The sequence below is a fragment of the Hemicordylus capensis genome, chromosome 1 (genome assembly GCF_027244095.1).
Source record: "Hemicordylus capensis ecotype Gifberg chromosome 1, rHemCap1.1.pri, whole genome shotgun sequence".
Taxonomy (NCBI): domain Eukaryota; kingdom Metazoa; phylum Chordata; class Lepidosauria; order Squamata; family Cordylidae; genus Hemicordylus; species Hemicordylus capensis.
In genome coordinates this window covers 365811295-365831197 of record NC_069657.1, presented here as the reverse complement: position 1 = coordinate 365831197, position 19903 = coordinate 365811295, and the positions used below count along the sequence as shown (strand labels likewise).

At 43.0% G+C, this 19903-nt stretch overlaps 1 long non-coding RNA gene across 1 annotated transcript; it reads left to right on the top strand.

Annotated features, from left to right (window-relative positions):
* Positions 1-25: 25 nt before the first annotated feature.
* Positions 26-17699, top strand: LOC128340934 (uncharacterized). Its single transcript, XR_008314095.1, has 3 exons — positions 26-577; positions 7289-7451; positions 17385-17699. It is a non-coding gene; the product is annotated as an uncharacterized LOC128340934 (long non-coding RNA).
* Positions 17700-19903: the final 2204 nt, after the last annotated feature.

The following is a 19903-nucleotide window of genomic DNA, read 5'->3' as shown; positions in this document are numbered from 1 at the left end:
TGAAATTCGATCGGCAGAGGGGGCAAAGAAAAAGAAAAGCATTTTAATGGGAATCAATAGAGGATCATAGGGGCTTGAAAGGAAATACGTGTTGATTAAGAATGTTGTGCGAGGTTGTTGTTTGCTTTAAAAATGTACATGACTTTTTTTTTTTTAAATTAACCACAAGCAGACGAACGATAAATATGCCAGGAGACAAACGAGGCAGGGCCGCGGAGAGCGCGCGAGGGGTGGCGGTGGGGGGACGACGACGACGACGGGAATCCCGCTTGGTTGTGCCTCGTCGTGCTTTGGTTTCAGATAGAGGCAGCCAGCAAACCAAGAGTTTGTGCAACGCTTCCAGGCACAGCGTGTACATTTAAAGCCGCATGCCCTGGAAGAGATCAGAAATACTTATTGCAAAACGGATTGCAATGAATGAATGCATCTCTTTACTCAAACACCGATGAAGCAACATGTGAACAGCTTTAATTCCTCTCAGTCCGCAATGTCGTCGGAGTCATTAAAAGAAATGACGATGAGTTTGCACTCTAATATTCTTATATCTTTCCTCAAAGGCGTTTTGGAATGACCAGGGGTGAGGTTTACTAGTCTGATAAGGAAACACACACAAAGACACACAATTTATTTAGTGTTTTAAAAATAGCTATATTTTTAAAAACCAAGGCATCGCTCAGTTACTACAGAAACCCAAAAGTTAGCATTAATAACCCCGCTTTCTTTTTAGCCCGAACGCACGTTATCGTAAACTGCAGTATGTGTGTGCGCCCGCGCGTTGGGCGGCGGGGAGGAGAGGGGGTGGGAGTTGCCCCCAAGACTGAGTGATCAGTAATGAGATCTGATGTCAGGAATCAAGGAGAGAACATTATAGTTGCATGGAAGTCACTTTTAATTCCAGAGATACCCCCCACGCCCAGCAACAATTAGGGCCATGACAAATTAAAATAGTGAGTTGGCATCATAAAGAGCCTTTATGATAAAAATCGGACTACTACAGTATCAATAAAAGAGGAAGATCAATCTATGTAGAATGCCAGCTTGCTCAGAATTCTTCCTCAGGTTTGATGTTCAAGAATACCTTTCTCCTCCTCCCATTCCCCCAAACGTATGTTTCTAACAGAAGCTACACATGCTCACCATATTTACCACAAATAGCCTGTTTTCTGGGACTTGCCCTGGTAAATCACTGTCCTTGTTTTGACCCTAGTTTTTCCTTGTCAGAATAGTTCGTTTAATTTTTGTTGGCCTGTAATTTTTAATGGTTCAGCTCCCTCTCTGGGGTCTCTAGAAATTAATCTCTGAGTTGGTGGATGATGCATCTTGTCTCTTGCACATACATGTAAATGCATGCACATGAGCACATAATTATGCAGTCTACAAATTTCCACTTCATACACACTGCAACTGCTGAAGTTTTCTTTGAACTATTTATAACATCATAGGGCAATTTTGTTTTTCTAGTATATCTTTAGCCCAAAGAACAATAAACCTTTTAGCTTTGAATTCAAGAGGATAGGCTGTTTTTGGAGCCAGTGGGTAGCTTCACACAACTGCCAGCAAATCTGTAAGTGGGAAAAATGTTGGGAACCAAGAGCGCATGCTCCTGGACTTGAGCTGGTTCAGACGTCACACCTGCCAGGAGCATGCGCTCTTGGTTTCTAACATTTTTCTGCCAGACATTCTCCCAACATTGTCTGCCCGATTTCCAACTTGTTAAAAATGTTGGGCATAACATTTTCTCCACTTACCGACTCGCCTCCAAGCCCTATGAAGCTGTATAAAGCCACCCAATGAATACAGCATATAATAGGTGGTAACAAGTCTTTAGGAATGTAGATAGTGAAGAGTCCTTGGAATGAAAATAAGGCTGTTAGAAGCATGCCCTGTTTTTCACCTGTGAAATGTTGGTTGAGGTGGAGCTACAATATTAAGCCCTTGTGAGCAAAATATTTCAGTCTTAAGATAGGTTTTGTTCTTGAGAATATGCAGCTAGATTCTTGGTATGTTTACTCAGAAGGAAGTCTCTCGCGGTGTTCAATGGCTTTTCCTCCCAGATAGGTGCATAGGATTGCACTGTTATTTCTTGAAGATATTTTAAAGCTATTTAGACAGAGGACACAATGTGGTGTACAATAAATAAAATTACAATATTTAAAATAATTCAACACCATGAACCAGAGCAAACGAAAAATAGCTTTTAGCACTAAAATAATATCTTATACAATATAGTAAGATATTATTATTTTAGTTAATAAAATAGTAAGAATGAAAAGATCTTTACCTGAAAGACAATAACATAAGTGCCAAGTGATCCTTCCTGGACAGAGGATTCCACAAGCAGATAAGGTGGTGAGGTTGAGCTGTCTAAAACACTAGATTAAGAATTCTGCAAGTGGGGTGCCCCACATGAGAAGGTCTTTTCCCCAGTCACGCCTGAAGCCTCATGCCTGAAGGCAGGGGCACTTGGAGAATGGCCCTCCAACTGTGGCTGACCACCAGGGCTTGTTGTGCTCTTTCCCTGCACAATTGCTCTCCTCACCAGCTGCTGTGCTGTAGCTGGGGTGAAAGTACAATGTGTTATGACGTTGTTGTTTTTTTACACATAGATTTTTCAAAATGCTTCAGTAATGACATCACCATGGAGCATGCCATATATCCTATTAACTCCTGGCACTCTTATTGGATTGCACAAAATGCATTACTGTAGTGCATCACAATGTATGTATGTATTGTATGTGACATGAGTTAAGGTTCATAATCTCAGTAGAGGCCCACAGAGAACCATGAACCGACATGCTAGAATTTATAGGAAGACAGTTAGCTAGGTGTGTGCTGGTGCATTTGTGCCAAGGAAACACCAGATGATGGTACTGTAAAGTCCAAGTTTTGATTAACAGCAGTGTGAAGAAAGAGAATTGATGATTTTATTATGTTTGATTATTTTAACATATGTTTATACTGCCCCAAACATACATGTCTGGGCGGTTTACAACAAAACAAAACAAATGACAAGAGAGAAAGTTAAAACATTACAACAATTAAAAATTTTAAAACAATATTTTAAAACAATGTTAAAACTATTAAAACAGTATTTAATTCAAAGTGAACTTGCAAAACCAATATGGGCAGAAAAGAATCGCTTCTTTGCCGCACATATTGCCTAAGCATAGATCTTCAAATGTGCTCCATGTTGCAAGCTGTCGGATTTGAATCAAGTCTTTCCCCACTTGCGCTTCCAATTGTCTACCTGGCTGCTGCAGCGCCTGTAGCTCTTCCATATACCAAGGGGCCAGTTTTGACGCAGGTTGGAGAGGATGCTTAGGAGCGATCATGCCTACTGCCCTGGTGAGTTTGCTGTTCCAATACTTCACCAGGGCATGAGCAGGATCACTGGCAGAGCCAACACTAAATCCCTCCAAGGCTTCTTGGAATCCTATTGGATCCAATAATCTTCTCGGGCAGACCATCCTAATAGGCCCCTCACCCCTGTGAAGGTTTGTTAGTGATTGTGAGTCCAACCTTAACGATAGTGTCCATGATAATGGGGAATGATAATGGGGTCCATGATAATGGGGAAATCACAGGAGTCCCCACCCACAGAATACCACCCTGATCAGAGTGAAAGACCAAATCAAGCATGTGACCAGCAATGTGCATCAGTCCCGAGACCACTTGGGATAGGCCCATAGTTGTCATGGCCTCTATGAAGTCTTTCACCATCCCCAAAAGATTAGTCCCAAAATGAATATTGAAGTCTCCCACCACCACACCTGAGGGACTCCAACACCAAGCTCAAGACCAAGTCTGTCAGCTCATTTAGGGTCTCTGTTTAGCAGTGGGGCGAATGGTAAACCAAAAGAAGTCCCAATCTGGTCCCCAAACTTAAGTACAGACACCTGATATGGTCTTACACTTCAACAGGGATCGTGGTAAGGGAGATGTTATTCTTATAGACCACAACCACGCCACCTCCCTGCCCACGGTCCCTCACTTGCTCTTCAACAGAGTACCCTGGAGGGAGAAGCTGGGACCAGACCGGGCTACCAGCCTCCCCAACCAGGTCTCTGTAATACATACCAGGTCAAGTCCTGCATCCAGAGTCAGTTCATGGATGGTTTCTGATTTGTTCTGGACTGACCTGGCATTACAAAGGAGTAAGGTGAGGTTCCAAGGGTGGTTGGCACTGCTCCTCAGGGTCAAAAAGCTGGAAGGACAGCTGGAAGGGGAAACAGATATTAGGTTTCCAATTCCCCTTCCAATGTAATGGCCTGCTGACCTGCCAACGTCACTTCTGTTCCTCACCACCACCGGAATTGCCGCCCCATCATTTAGTGCATATGCCCCCTATCTATAGTTGTGCCAAACCCAGAGGAAACATGAGGAAAATGGCAGAATCCATGGCTTGGCTTAAATGCTTAGAAGACATTCCAAGGAAAAAAGTGTCTACTACTAGCAAGCATTATTGTTACTGGTGATTTTAAAGATCAACAGTTGGATACAATGCAGTAGCATAGCGGCAATCACTATTCCCTCTAACAGGGATTTCCAGATGTTGTTCACTAAAACTCCCAGCATCCCCAGCTGCAGTGGCCTTTGGCTGGGGATTATGGGAGTTGTATGTAGTTGTACATTTGGGACTCCTTGTTAGAGGGAATACTGGTGGCAATGGAAGACCTGACGGATCTAAACCAATTGTTGCTAATGATGGTATGGGTTGTGTTCTATAGTTGTGAGGCATACAAGCCAAGGAAACATTCAAGCATTCCACTCTACATGTTCAGTGCTCACGTGAAGGGTGAATGGGATCACACTGGCTGCTTCACAAGTAGCTATGTCTCCTGGGCACCTACACATTCAGGAACTGCATGCAAAAGCCAGAGTTTAATGCTGTCCAGGATTTGAAATCATGTGGAGAAAGCCTCCATATGCTCAATGTTGCCTTTTTATTTATTTATTTAGTTTTATGTTATGTTATTTTATTTATCACATTTCTATACCGCCTAGTTTGTGAATCTTTTAGACAAGGGCTAGATGCGCAGATGCCAATGGGCGTGGCATCAATTTGAGGAATGACTAGCCAGCACACTTCCATTCTCCTTCTCCTTGTGTTCACTGATAGGCTCTAGAGAGGGCTACAGTGATTCGAGCAAATCTACCAGGCATTCTAGGAACATAGGAAACTGCCATATACTGAGTCAGACCATTGGTCTATCTAGCTATTGTCTTCACAGACTGGCAGCAGCTTCTCCAAGGTTGCAGGCAGGAATCTCTCTCAGCCCTATCTTGGAGATGCTGCCAGGGAGGGAACTTGGAACCTAGATGCTCTTCCCAGACCGGCTCCATCCCCTGAGGAGACTATCTTGCAGTGCTCACACATAAAGTCTCCCATTCATATGCAACCAGGGCAGACCCTGCTTAGCTATGGGGACAAGTCATGCTTGCTACCACAAGACCAGCTCTCCTTTCCTGAGACCAGCTCTCCTCTCCTGGAATGTTCCAGGAGAGGAGAATGTTCCAGGAGAGGATTCTGGAATGTTCCTGACTTCTTAGACGTCAACATTTGAGCTCAGATCTGCTTCTGGTGGAAATTAATGGCAACTCTGTGGCAAACACATTAAAAAACAGCACAGAAAAGAAAAGGGACTTATGAGAGACAAGTCATTAGAATAAAGTGCCATAAAACAAAATGGGGCAAAGGGGACACAGTTTAAGACTATTGTTTTTCATTCCTCTAGGAACATAGGAAGCTGCCTTATACCAAATCAGACCATTGGTCCATCCAGTTCAGTATTGTCTACAATGACTGGAAGCAGCTCTCCAAGGTTTCAGGCAAGAGTCCTTCCCAGTCCTACCTGGAGATGCCAGAGATCGAATCTGGGACCTTCTGCATGCAAAGCAGATGCTCTACCACTGAGCTATGGCCCCATTCCTGTAGGCACTGTGATGAGCACAATAATGGATATACAAACTGTGATGGACATTTTTAAAAAGGAGAAACTCTTATCATACAATATAATAAGGCTGTTCATATGAGCATCTCTACCCAGGCTTGCACAGCCTTACCAGCTTTGGGCTGCTCATGTGAAGCACCGGGTTCGGGGCTGGGTAGCTTGGGTTTTTGTCCCAGGCTATTACCCAGGTAAAAAGGCATGAGTGCTCCTTTCTGCCTGGGTTTCTGGTTGTGTGTCCGCAGCCCGAGCAAACACAGAGCTAGGCACTTAGAGCGCTTGGCATTGGGGAGAATCCCCTAATGCACCATGCTCCTTGCGTGGTGCATTGAGGGATTCCTGGAGGCCGGGCTGCATTTCCCTGGCCTCCACGTGGCTGCACAGCTCCTGGCAGCACTGGTCGTGTGGGCGCACGGGCCACCCAGCCAGATCCAGCAACAAGGTCATCTGGGGGAGAAGGTAAAATCGAGTCTGCCATGGGACTTGTTTAGGAGAAGTTTCTGGCAGAGTATGACCATTTGTTTGACTGACTCAATTAGTTTCAACAGAACATACTTTCCCAGTAAATATGTGGAGGCTTGCAACATCTATGTGTCTTATTCAGATGCTGCAACACATTGATGTAGAAGAGCATATCATTTTGTGGGACAGAGAGCTTAATACTCCATGCACACATGGGTGAAGGAAGAAAGAGCCCTATGGCAACTTTGAACAGAACATGTTTTTACTTTTATTGATTTATGTCTCAACTTCCATTAATCCTTTGTAGCCCAAGGAACTGTATACATTCATTCAGCTGACAATTTTGAAAATGCCAGCCTTCTAAAGGTTAATTATATTTTTACATATTTGTTTGCTGCATAATTTATTTTACAAAGCAAAACTATTCTAATAGACTCTTTCATATAAATCCTGTGACAAAATCGTGCAATGGTTTTAGTATATGAGATGATAAGAAAATACTCAGTACTGTGCACATTACAGGTAAAGACAACTCAGTAGTAATCAGTGGATTAAAGAGGGTGAATGTGGTTTTCATAGCCCACCTTACTGTTCCAAAATAAAGCAGATCAGCATCTCTTTGGTCCTCCAGTGACCTCCCCATTGAATCATAGAAGGAATTTCACATTATCTTCTGTGAGTGCCGGCCTTTCCCAGAGGCTGGTTATATTCATGCGTGTAGAGCTTTTGATTAGATCTGCTGTTTTGCCTATGGCAGTCCCTGCAAAACACTATTTCTCTATACATCATTTGAGCATTAGATGTGATAAGATTGCCACTCTTTATTATATACTACAAAACAGGGGATCTCTTCTAAACAATCTTTTCTTCTGTCTCAGCTCTGCTCTTGTCCTAAAGGGAGGTGAGAAAAGAAAGGAAAACTTAAGAAAAAACACCTTTCACCTCTACAGAAGCCTCAAGGAACTGTTTTCATTTTGAAAGGCCAAAATAGATGTCCACAATACTGCATCTTATCCCAAGTAAAAGAAAGATGATAAAATGGTAAGCTGTTGAGAATTCTTTACCTAAATGAAAATAGTTTTGGTCCGAGAGAATAGTTTGAAAGCACATGATGCAGACTACTAATACTACTATGAATATTTTCTGCTTTTCAACAACAGTTCTCAAGGCTGTTTATATAGGAAGAAATTAAGATGGTTCTCTGTCCTCAAAGAGCTCACAGTCTAAAAAGAAACATAAGATAGATACCAGCAACAGCACACTGGAGGGATGTTTTGCCGGAGCTGGATAGGGCCCCAGCACAATATAAAATAAGATAGCACTTTTAAATTGTCATCACTTTTAAAAGTGCCTCTTTGCTAAGAAGACTGGACACACCCTGGATAGAAATGCCTTGGGCGAGCTCATTTGTGAGACACTAAGTTTGTTCTCACGGCCGCCTATAGTATAGCCCTGTCATGGGAAGCACTGGGATCACTTCCAGTCCTGGCCCTCCACAACAGGGTAGCCCAGGTTTTTTACAGGGCTAATAGTGGAGTAGAAGGGCATGAGCACATCCTTCTACCCAGCTCCCCATTGTGTGAACACTTGGGCTGCCCGAGTGTTCACAAAGCCAGGTGGCAAGAGCACCTGGCAGCAGGGGAATCCCGCAATGCACCACACCCCTGAGTGCCAGCCTTTCCCAGGTGCATTGTGGGATGCCAGACAACTTTGTCCTCTAGCTCCCGGCTCTGCCACTTGGGGCAGTGTGCGCCATGTGCCGTGCAAGAGGCAGAGCCTCCTGATGAACTATGACTGTGTGCTGGGAGGCAGGTAGGAGCCTGCCTCCCCGTCAGCCCTCCCCACCCCCAACATTTTTGGTTGTGAGAATGACCTTACTGAGTCCTTTGGAGGGAGAGTGGGGTAGAAGAGTAATAAATGAACAAACTTCTTCACTTCTTATTTGTGAGGCTGGCATTATGGAAGTGCAATTAGAACATTTGTACTAGGTCCTGCATCCATTCCTTTGCTCACACTCCAGCTGTCCTTCACAAACTGTTTGATGGTTTGCCAATGAGTTGATGATCAAAGGCTGCTGCCCTTGCATATGTTATTGAGACCTGGCTGGATGAAGCAGCTAAGCTGATGTTTGTTCAGTTGGTTCAGATCAGTTATTTGGTACAGTATCAGTCAAGGATTTGAGACAAGAGTATTGTATTGAAACAAAATTGATTTGATGACTTATCTTTCATCCACCATGACAGGTATGGGCTCAAGCCTACTGTTAGTTATCTGTTCCTCCGCAAGACAAAAACAAATATTCTTTGTATCACCAGACAAGACCAAATCAACCTGATCTAGGATAGGAGCAAGTTTCCCATATTTTGAAAAACAACCCTATAACCAGACTGCTGGCCCCTAATAAGAACTAGTTTGTCTTCAAGATGCTGAAGACTTGTCATGGTAGGCAGAGAGTAACTCATCCTCTGATTGTTCACTACATAGAGCTACTTCACCAGATCATTAATGGCAGCAGTGAAGAAAGATGCTTGCATGCTTGCTATGCCAGTATGGCAAAGTCTATTTAAAAAAAAAAAATATATATATATATATATATATATATATATATATATATATATATATATATATATATGCCACCAGTGGTCAACCGGAATGTGAGTAAACTGTACCCAAGCACGCTGTCCAGTTAATATAGTTCTCTTTGGTTTACAGGAGAAGCGGATGGATGATATAGAAATGTGGCTGGGTTGAAATGAAAGTGGCAATGTGTTGATGACTGGGAGGAGAGCTGGTATTGTGGTAGCAAGAATGAATTGACCCCTAAGCAGGCTCTGCCCTGGTTTGCATTTGAATGGGAGACTACATGTAAGCACTGTAAGATATTCCCCTCAGGATGGGGCCGCTCTGGGAAGAGCATTTGCATGCTTGCATGCAGAAGGTTCCAAGTTCCCTCACTGGCATCTCCAAGACAAGACTGAGAGAGATCCCTGCCTACAGCCTTGGAGAAGCCACTGCCAGCCTGTGTAGGCAATACTGAGCTAGATGGACCTATGGTCTGACTCGATATAGGTTCCGATGGCTAAGGTTAATTTGTTGTTCTTCAATTCAGTGAAGCTGTGGACAGAACCAGCACCAAAGTCAGAAGGTCTTGAAATCATATATGTTCCTTGAATATGGGTGCTCAAAGTGATTAAAAACATATTTGGTTAAGAAACTATCAGGGCTGGTGTCCTGGAGGCCAGTGGATGGTTCCATAGGTGGGTAAAAAGGCTAAGAAATAGATAGGGACACAGAGAAGCCTCTCAGTCTGCTCTTAAGCAACAAGTTGCTCAAACTGAGAAGTCAGGCCAGGATCAGCAACTTATGGGGCAAACAGGGGTGTAGTCACCAGTGTTCACATGAGCCCCTAGGGGTCACTGCTGCCTCCCCCATCTGACCTCTGCAGGCTCTCTTTGCTGCCGCTGCCCCCCTTCCTTCCTTCTCTTGCCACCCCACAGCTATTAAGTTGCCCACTGTTGCAGGGGCAACCAGTGAAGGAACGGGATATTTCCTTGCTGGCATGAGAAAGGAAACCTCCTTTCACTTCCCCTCACTCACTGCTTTAAAAGCGTGCCTCACAGCAGTGGGCAACTTAATGATTGTGGGGGTGAGAGGGGGAAGGAGGCGGTGGCGGCGATGGCAGTGAGAGGAGGAAGGAGGCAGATGGTAACAAGTCAAGGCAGGGGGTGGTGTGCCCCACATGCAAATGGTGTGGGGGCGATGGGAGGAACACAGGCCACCAGTCCCTGGGTGCTAGATAGGATCCTATTGGTTCCTGATCCCTGCTGGACTGGAAGTTGTAGTATCATTTGCCAGCCACTTGCCATGGCGGTACTGTTGTGAAGCTGAGATTATTCTTGCTGCTTTCAAGATACCACAGTGGAGCAGAAGGGAATAAGGAGTGTAACAGAAATGTAAGAGGATGAGATTCTGACTTTCCGAACAGACCTATGTCTGTTGATCTTAAAAAGTGAGGAAGACCCATAGGAACGGACATGATCTGAGATATGCTGCAGATCCCAGGTCCATTTCCAGATGGCAATTTTACTTTGCTTCACCTCGGGAAGGGCAGGGGTGCATTTAGGCATTGGGTGGATTTATGTTGAAGTCCATGCGATATATGGAGCACTCCATACACAATTTGGGTTTTCCCTGAGCATTGGAGCTCAGCCCGCATTATTCTGCACTGTAAGAGTTCCACTTTTTACAGCGGCTTTTTGGGATACTTTGATATATCCAATATACAATGTTTCTTTTGAGATATATGGAAGGGCCATGCTTATAGAGTGCTTTTTCTTAAAGCCTCACTTTTTTCATTTAACCAACCAAACAAGCATTTGCTTGGTGATCTTGTAGAACATCATTCTATGCACCCGCATGGTGCATTTTGTTTTCCTCTTTTAATAAAATTTATCTCTTTTTCCCCCCTTTAAAAAGCCTCCTGACTGTTTGATTCCCAGTGGTACTTTATGGTGAACATAAAGAACAAACTGTAAGTAGGCTTTCTTAAAGCTTCACTTTTTGCTAAAACATTTTTTTAACATATGCTTGGTGAACATCGTATGCATCTATACCCACATGGGCCAGATGCATGCGATGTTCCACAAGATCACCAAGAAAATGTTAAAAAATAGCAAAAAGTGATGTTTTAAGAAAAGCCTACTTATGTTCCTATGTTCACCATAAAGTACCACTGAGACACCCTACATGGACTTGAACGGTGCACAGTATGAACGGTGCATGAAATTTTTTAAGAAAGAACTGACAGGAGTCCTATTAAAGCAGCCATATGTGAATGCCCTCCAGGATTCTCCGGATTATCTTTATTGCGCTTACGTGCGGATTATCTTTATTGCGCTTACGTGCGGTTGATCTATTACCTCATAACTCGCTCTACTTTAACCCACTTAATTCCACAGTTAAGCCCGCTGTCTAGGAAAGGCCCAGGTCATGAAGGTCTTTGAAGGTTAAAGCCAACGCCTTATCTCTTAGGTCTGGAAGTTTGTGGCAGCCAGTGCAATTACCACATAACTGGTTGCATAGGGTTCTGCAATACTAGTCCTATTTGTGCCAGACCTATCCATATACTAAAATAGGCTTTTTGCAAAGCCATACTCCTTCATAGGAATTAAACTGATTTTTAAAACCCTGACATTTTATAGCCTATGCTGTTCTTAATGCTCAAGGTGAGTAAAGACTATGGGTTTTACCGTAAGTTTTCACTCCATGTACAGGAGGATCTTCCATTCATGAAAGGATAGATTCACTCAAAGAAAGTTTGGTAGCTAGCTGTGGTGAGCTCTTTAGCCTTACAACACATGTTTCTTACTTCTTTTATCTGCACAGCAACTAGGTGTTACTGTCATTCCAATTTTACTGACCAGGCACTGAGACAGAGAAATACTGACTTTCCCAAAGCCATTTACTGAATTCATGGTTGAGTTGGCATTTGAGAACACATTGAGGTGCTTCACACAATTAGTGTGAAGTGTCGTTAGGGTTTGTGCGGGGAGAGCGGGCTTAGCCCACTCTCCCAACACACGGGCAAGGAGCTGTCCCTGGGTGGCCAGATCGCACACCCTACCGTCCACGATTGCCAGCTCTGTCATGGAGCTGGCAGGGACGGCGGGGATCGGGGGCTGCGTGGCCCTTGGAAGTTTCAGGATGTCCCGTGCAAGTGTGCGGGGCATCCTGGAGAGACCCCCGAGGCCTGGAGGCTTGTTGCAGCCTCCTGATGGGGGTCTCCTTGAGAGAAATTGTGGTGCAAAGCCACACCATGGCATCTCACAACTGCAAAAACGTGGTTAACGGAGTGAGCGCTCCGGTAACCTCGTTTAAGGGTAGGGGTTCCTATGTGGGCTAGCTGCCATGGAACAATCTAACGATCACTAGAAACTGGGCTGGGCTCCCTTAGCCCAGTTTCTAGTGATCGTCAGACTATCCTCATTGGTTCTTAGGGAGTTGCACCAAGATAGCCAAAAGGGGCAGGTGGCAGTGGCAGGTGACACATGGAGCTCACATTAAAAATCCCTCCCTAGTATTAACATTACCCTCTTACTAGGCTCATGAAGGAGGACATGAAAGAATAAATCATCAGCATGTAATAAAGTACTTCAGGATCAAAAAGAGAGAGCAATACCTACCAATGAAGACAAGTACCTACCATTGTGTTAAAGTTTATCTATAACATCTGATTTATAGTTGTACTGCACTTATATAATTTCTGTATCTGGTAGATTGGTGCTCTCAGTAGCTTTGTAAGCAGGTTTATAATTTGGCTTTAAAAAAACAACAACAAACCTTTCCAAATACATGTTGTTAATTGAGCCTTCAGAGATTCAAAACCCAGTGAACTCCATTCTACCTACACAGGGGGTTGAACCTACCTAACCACAAAAATGACCAGTTAATTTTTGCCCCTTCACAGTACTGAAGAGCTCAGATCTTCTGCTTTTTTTTTTTTTTTTTTTGCAATCCCCTGTCCTCCCCATTCATATGGCAGATGGTGGTGTTGCAAAGCCCTGCAATTTGACTGTCTTCATCTCTCAAATTGTTCAGGTATCCATGCCACTCTTAAGAAATATGGTGCCCTGCTTTGGAGAACCTGCAGTGAATAGTGCTGTATACACCACTATAAAGTGATTATTCTACACAACCCGTTACCTTTTCTTCCTAAAAGATTCTAAACTATAAATATGATCCCCCTACCTATTAATTTTAATAAGTTTCCTCCTTTGCATTAAATCCCTCTTTTTTTTTTATAAAGTGCAAGATAAGGTGAGTAGCCTTGGGGAAGTGGTCAGCCTGGTTATCAAAGGCTACATCTGAAAGCAAGACACAAAACAGAATTTTCCTTTTATATCTCTACAAACTAAGGCCCATTGTATTTCCATCCTTGGCTGTGTCAGCCGTGATAGCCCTTTTTTCCAGCATTGATTGTTGACTTCCCCTGACACCATATCACAACCCATTAGTGTTGAAAACTGACAAGCCGGGCTGCAACAGCAAAATGGCAAGTTTAAAAGAAAATGTACAAGGGACAGACACAGAATAGTATTCGTATAAAAAGTTGTTTTTTGTTAACTGTAACTCTGTAAAGGTTAAAAAGGGACGTTTATCTTCCCCCATTAACCCTAATTCCGTTAAATCTAATATGAAGACTGTTTTGAGATGGCATATTAAGAGGATGTCTTACGATGCTTTCAGGAAATACTTTGCTGATGCTGTTATACTGCACTGTTTTCCAGGTGTTTCAGATAAATTAGTTGCGGTGTAGTTCCAGATGTCTCTGAAGGTATCTCTTTCCTTGCTACTGTTTGTTAACTTATGGGTTTGGGGTTTTAGTTTGCTTGTTCCTGTGGAGTTATATAGCGACTGTCTCTCTTGTGAAAGTTACAATAATGGGAACAGCAAACATTCCTAGAGATTGTACAGATGATTGCCCAGGGGAAGTTAGTGACAGCCTCAATAGTTCCAATAGGTCTTGTACACGCAGAGATACAGGGCTTGAGCAAGGACAGGCAACTTGTCAAAATCTTAGAGCCAAAGTCCCTGGTTGAGATTACTCTTAGGGTTGCATGCATGCTTTGCTGTATGAAAGCCCAAGGGATGCTGAAAGGAAACAAACTGAGCTTGTTAGTTAGCCACCGACTGTTGTTGGCTGCAAATGGTTAAGGGGCAACATCAGCAACACCAGCAGGAAGTGCAGTACATAGAATAGACTGAAATCAAGTCACTAAATCTTCATTTCTAAAACAAAAGAAGAAAGGGCTCAGGTCTGTCTGGAATCATACCGTCTGATGAATGCCCTTCTTCCTGCTCCCAAACCTGCAAGATCTGATTGGAGTTACTCTCAGGCCAAGCACAAACGCTCCACACCCTACTTGACTTTTCAGCTATTTCACATGTTCCAAGCCTATTTTTGATGCTGGCAGCCATGCAGCTAGAATGAAATGTTAGGGCCATCTTTTGAATTGGCCTCTTTAAAAAGTTATCTTTTAAATTGGTGATTCTCTTATATTTAGCAGGGGGGAAGCCACTGTCCCTATTCAACCCCAGCACAGCATCCCTCCAGTGGTTTTTGCTGTCTACCTTATGTTTCCTTTAAGATTGTGAGCCCTTTGGGGACAGGGGACCTCCTTCCTTCCTTCCTTATGTAAATTGCTTTGAGAACTGTTGTTGGAAAGTGGTAGATAGAAAGAAAGAAAAACGTTATTACAGTCTTCAACTAGTGGTGTGCACGGAACCAGCGCCTGCCGGTTCGAAGGGGGGGGGGTCTCTTTAAGGATGGGGGAGGGTGCTCTTACCCCCCCACCCACCCACTGTATTTCCCCCACCAGCGCATGAGCAGTGGCAACTTCCAGTCACTTCTGGTCTGAGGAGGCACTGGGGCGGCAAGGAGGTATGCTGCTGCCCTGCTGGACCATTATAAAAGGCAGTGCTGGTGGGGGAAATCCGGCAGGAGGGGTAAGAGCACCATCCCCTGGCCTTAAAGAGATCCCCCCTCCACCTTCTACCTGGCCGAACCGCCGGTCTTTTGAACTGGTTTGGAGGCCCTTTATGGTTTGGAGGCCCTGTTTACGTGCACATCTCTATCTTCAACCAGTACAGGAACATGACATAACGTAATGTAATATCATACCTGTTACAGTAGCAACAATTTTTATGAATATATAACCAGATAATAGATTATTCAGCTTCATTAGTCATTAACTGTTTTTGTATATTCATTGCTATTAGGCAAAATTTAGTCACTTTGTAGGTAACGTTAGCTTGAAGATATGACAGGAGAAATGAAATGTATACTTCTCTGCCTGGTATCTCTTTAGTTAGAGGTAAAATATAAGTCTCTCAAATCCCTATAAAATTACAATATAATAAAGCATAACCCACATCCTCTATGGCCTGTGCATTACATGGACAGTTACATTCAGAGTAAGGACTCTTACCATATCTACCATCAAAACCTGAGGGCAGTACATCAAAACTAGTGCAAATGTTCTACGATACTTAAAAATAATTAGAGCTTGACAGTAATTGGCTGGCTTGATACTAAAAGCAGATCTCCATATTTTAAGTCATTTGGAGGCCTTACTGATCTCCTGTTGCCATTCCCATGAGCCCTTTCTCATGATTAGTGAAAAGGGTTTGAGAGCATATGGGGAGGAAGGCTGCTGAAGCTTCTTTCCCTCATAGACGATCTTTGGATCTGTGCTGGGCACACAGATCACCCATCCAGATGGACATGGGCTGCCCCTGGCAGCGCGGAAGATCGGAACCGGGACATGTTGTCCCAGCACCCAGAAATCCCATAATGCACTGCAGAAGTGCACAGTACACCTCTTAACCTCATTTAAGAGGCTGGCTCTTCAGGCGGGTTTATAGCCAAAGCACTGCCAGGATTGGATGTGATCCTGGCAGTTCTCATGCACAGCCAAGCCTGGGCTTGGCTTCCTTAGCCCAGTCTTGGATGTGTGTGAGATATGGCAGCCTCCATATCTAGTATTCTTTGCTCTACAGACTTTTTTTGCTTGTTCATATCTCATTGTTCACAGAGCTTCAGGAGAAAAGCCATAAAAAGCAAGCTTTTCTCTAACAGCTGACTTCCACCATGATTGGAAGCTGTCTTCAGATATCAGTGGAGCCAGCCCCACCAGAGTAAATACCATCTTCCAACCAATAATTAAAGACTAGCTTAACCCATGCAGAGCATCTGCATGCTAGTACTTGATTGCTCCCTTCACCCCCTGCCATAGCCCCCCTCACCTCAGAGATATCGCCACCCTCACCTGAGCTACACTCCTGCTCCTCCTCCTCCATCCCACAGCTTCCTTCCCCCTCACCCCTTCGTCACCCCTCCATCCCTTTACTCCATCCCCCTCACCCCTCTTGGTCGTGGCTGCAGTGTTGCTGGTGCCTATTTGCCAAGCTGCAACTCCCTATCCCCAGAGACCTTCCCACCCTCACCTGAGCCCCGCTCCTGCTCCTCCCCACAGGAGCAGCAGCGGTTGACTGGCCCTTCCTCACAGCCTCCACTGCCATGGCCGCTCGTTCCCTCAGGCCATACAGAGAAAGCTGGAGTGGATCAATGGCAAGCAAGGCAGCAGGAACTGCTGACTGCCTTTCGGTTTAGTTAAGCTCTTATTTTTATGTTTCATGGTGAATATTCCTTAGGAGTTGGAAGGAGAAGCAGCAGCAGCAGCAGCAAAGAAGTGTGCCCGGGACACTGCTTTTTAATTTGAAATTCCTGATTGTGGCAGTAGGCATTGAAAATAGGTTTTGGAGCAAAGCCTGGTGGGCTTTACATGTATTTAATATGTATACAATGTATGGATAGTTAGTTATCCCGTTGCCTATCTGGCTTTATGAAATGTTATATTGTTTTTGCTTTTATGGCTTTGTTCTATCATGTTTTTAGTTCTGTTGTTTTATATTGTTAAGGCACCATGTGGGTCTGAGCTGATAAAAAGGTGAAGCAACAATATTTTAAAGCAGGTAAACATATGTAAACATGTAACAGGCAACTGGGGACCTAGGCATAAAGCTGGATTGGTACAGCTGTAACAGATTAAACTGAGCTTAGAAAACAAGATCTAAAACCAATTGGAAGTTGCAAGCTTAGCCTGTTTTTACAATGTTAGACTTGGGATGAGCAAAACTTTATTAGCAGTTCACTAGAATCATCTTTCATGAACAGGGAGGAGAATTGCTTTCTTATGGAATGAGTCACTGTTTCCCTCCCACATGCTTTTACTGGGATCTGCAGGAACGTAGTTACTATTGCTTTATTATTGTTATAGCTATTAATAAAAGCTAATTATAATTACATGCCATTTACAGAATACATAATCATTATGACAATACAAATAGTACTTAGCATGTATGAAGTGCTTTTCAAGCAAAGTCCTTACAGCTTTTTTTTTTTTTTTTTTTTAGCCAAATCCATTTTTCACAACTGGAAGAAACCAAGGAAGGCATATGCAATCTCTTGTTTTTTAAGTGGCATGCTAAGTGATCTGGTGATCATGCTAAGTGATCTAAGAAATGCCACTAGTATAATTATAAATAAAAATTCATTGTATTATTTTTATGCCTGTAAATGGATGAAACATTCTCCAAACAGAAGCACCTTGCTATATTTGTAAATTCACAGAATGGGAATTTAAGCCATTACATTTTTATACCAATAGAAAACAAAAAGCTGCAGGAATCTAACCTTTATCACCATTCTTTAGGTGTGGATCTAAACATCTAGACGTCATTGGGCAAAGCAGCAGAGATAATAACTTCATCTTTTCCTCTTTATGCTTCTATTCATTTTCTTCCCTGATGCAGTCTCTTGCAGAAATTGACCTATTGGGCAGGTCACTGTGCCAAACCCTTGGCAAAGAAAAAGACAGGAGAATTGTTCTTTGACTAAGAACCCATGCTGGTAATAGTCCACATTTCACCCAGCAGGGATGGCTTTAGAGGAGATACAGGCTGTGCTGTCTTCTCCCATAGGGATGTGTTTTTTATTCCCATGACATGCACAGCAGATTCCCATGGCCTAACACCCCTGCAGCCTTGAGTTCCTGTCTGAACTCAGCTCCTCCTTGCTCAGAAGTCTAATCAGCCAGCCAGTCAGTCAGAAGTCTAATGTACTCCTGCCCTCCTGCCACCATGATGTCTTGCTTTCTTCATGTCTGGGCAATGACCTTTTAAAAGCTTGTTTGCAGCTTCACATGCTGCTTTTAGACAAAGTGTCTTATTGCTATTGACCCCTTTAACAAGTGCCTACCTTTTTTGTTGGGAAATTTTGTTTGGTGGCAGAAAGGTACCATGGTTGAAGTGCCTGTTTTAAATGCAATTGGATGAGTGTTATGAAGAAAGTCTTTTCACTGTGTAGTAGATTTCCCCCCTTCCCCAAAGAGTCATGTGGCTCTCTCTGACTCCAGACAGACAGACAAGCCTAATTCAGCTGTCTGTTGCATTGTTAAGTGGTTTTCTGGAGCAGTCTTCTTTCAATAGTATCTGTTTAGATTGTCATCAGAACCATTTTGGTTTTGTTGGAGCCTCTGAGGATGTTATTCTAGTCCCAACAGAGTCTGAACAGTCACAAGGTATAGCTCATTGGGAAAGAGCATGCTTTGTATCTATAAGGTCCAAGATTCAGGCTCTGGGGATCTCCATTAAAAGCATCCTAAGTAAGATCACTGAAAAAGACAATTGTTTGAGACTCTGAGGAGCTTTGTTTGACAGTACTGAACTAGACTGGTCTAATAATATTTTGCTTCCAGGATTCAGATTTCCAAGGAATATGGAAATTTGGATTTGTAGGGGTATGGAATGAAAAATAATGAGACTATGCCATACAATAGTACACAAAAGGAGGGGAACATTCCAAGGGTATAAGGAAGAACAAATGTATTATTTCTATAAAGTGTCTGCTGTGTATGTATTTCAAGCAGTAGTGATATTCCCCCTCCCCTCAAAATAGTATTTTTGAAACATATATTTTCAAATGCAACACTCACCTTGTCCTTCAAGGCAATATGTTATGTACATAAATAATTTGTCTTTTTGGTGGTTGACAAAAGCACCTCAATTTGTAGGGGCTTGAATCATGGAATAGTAGCCATGGGAGAACACAGAAGGAGCTGTCCAGAGTACTGGACCCCCTTATCATTGGAAATTCTACTCAGCTGCTTTCTGACTGCTGAGAGATCATCAGATGTTATCAACATGTTTTCAAGCATTTCTATATAGCCACCATGGGTTCAAACTTGCTTTCCCCAATATACACGAACTTGCTTTCCCCAATATACACTAACAATGTTAGTGGAAATTTTTGAGGAGTTGGGTATCAGATTCTAGACTTGTACTGCAGACATGTAAAACAATTACAGCCAGGCCTGGCAGTATTGTGTGCTGTATCAAAGTGAAAGGGCAATAATTGTCTAGGTTATTTTACAGTGACTTTGGCAATCAAAACTTTCCATTCTAATTAAAGCTTTAATTGCAAGCTTAACTAGCACTCAGTCTAAGGTTTATAGTAAATGAATTCTGTTGATTCCTACCAACCTTTGAAGATGAAACTATTTTGTTCCTTAACTTTTAATTACTTCTTCTTAGTTTTTATACCATTTCTATCAATACGAAGACATGCTTCATCTTCATTTAATATTCTGCATCATTTCAAAGTATACAGATTATACATAGTGGGCAAAACCCAGACTAGTTAGTCATAAACACCACTGAAATCAATGAGACCAGTTTGTAATGACTTAATTCGCATTAATATCAATGGCTGACACATCTTGACTGAATTACTTGACCAAAGTCCCATTCAAATTAATAGAACAAGTTAGTCATGACTTGAAGTCCCATTCAAATTAATAAGACAAGTTAGTCATGAGGAGAGCTGGTCTTGTGGTAGCAAGCATGACTTGTCCCCTTAGCTAAGCAGGGTCCAC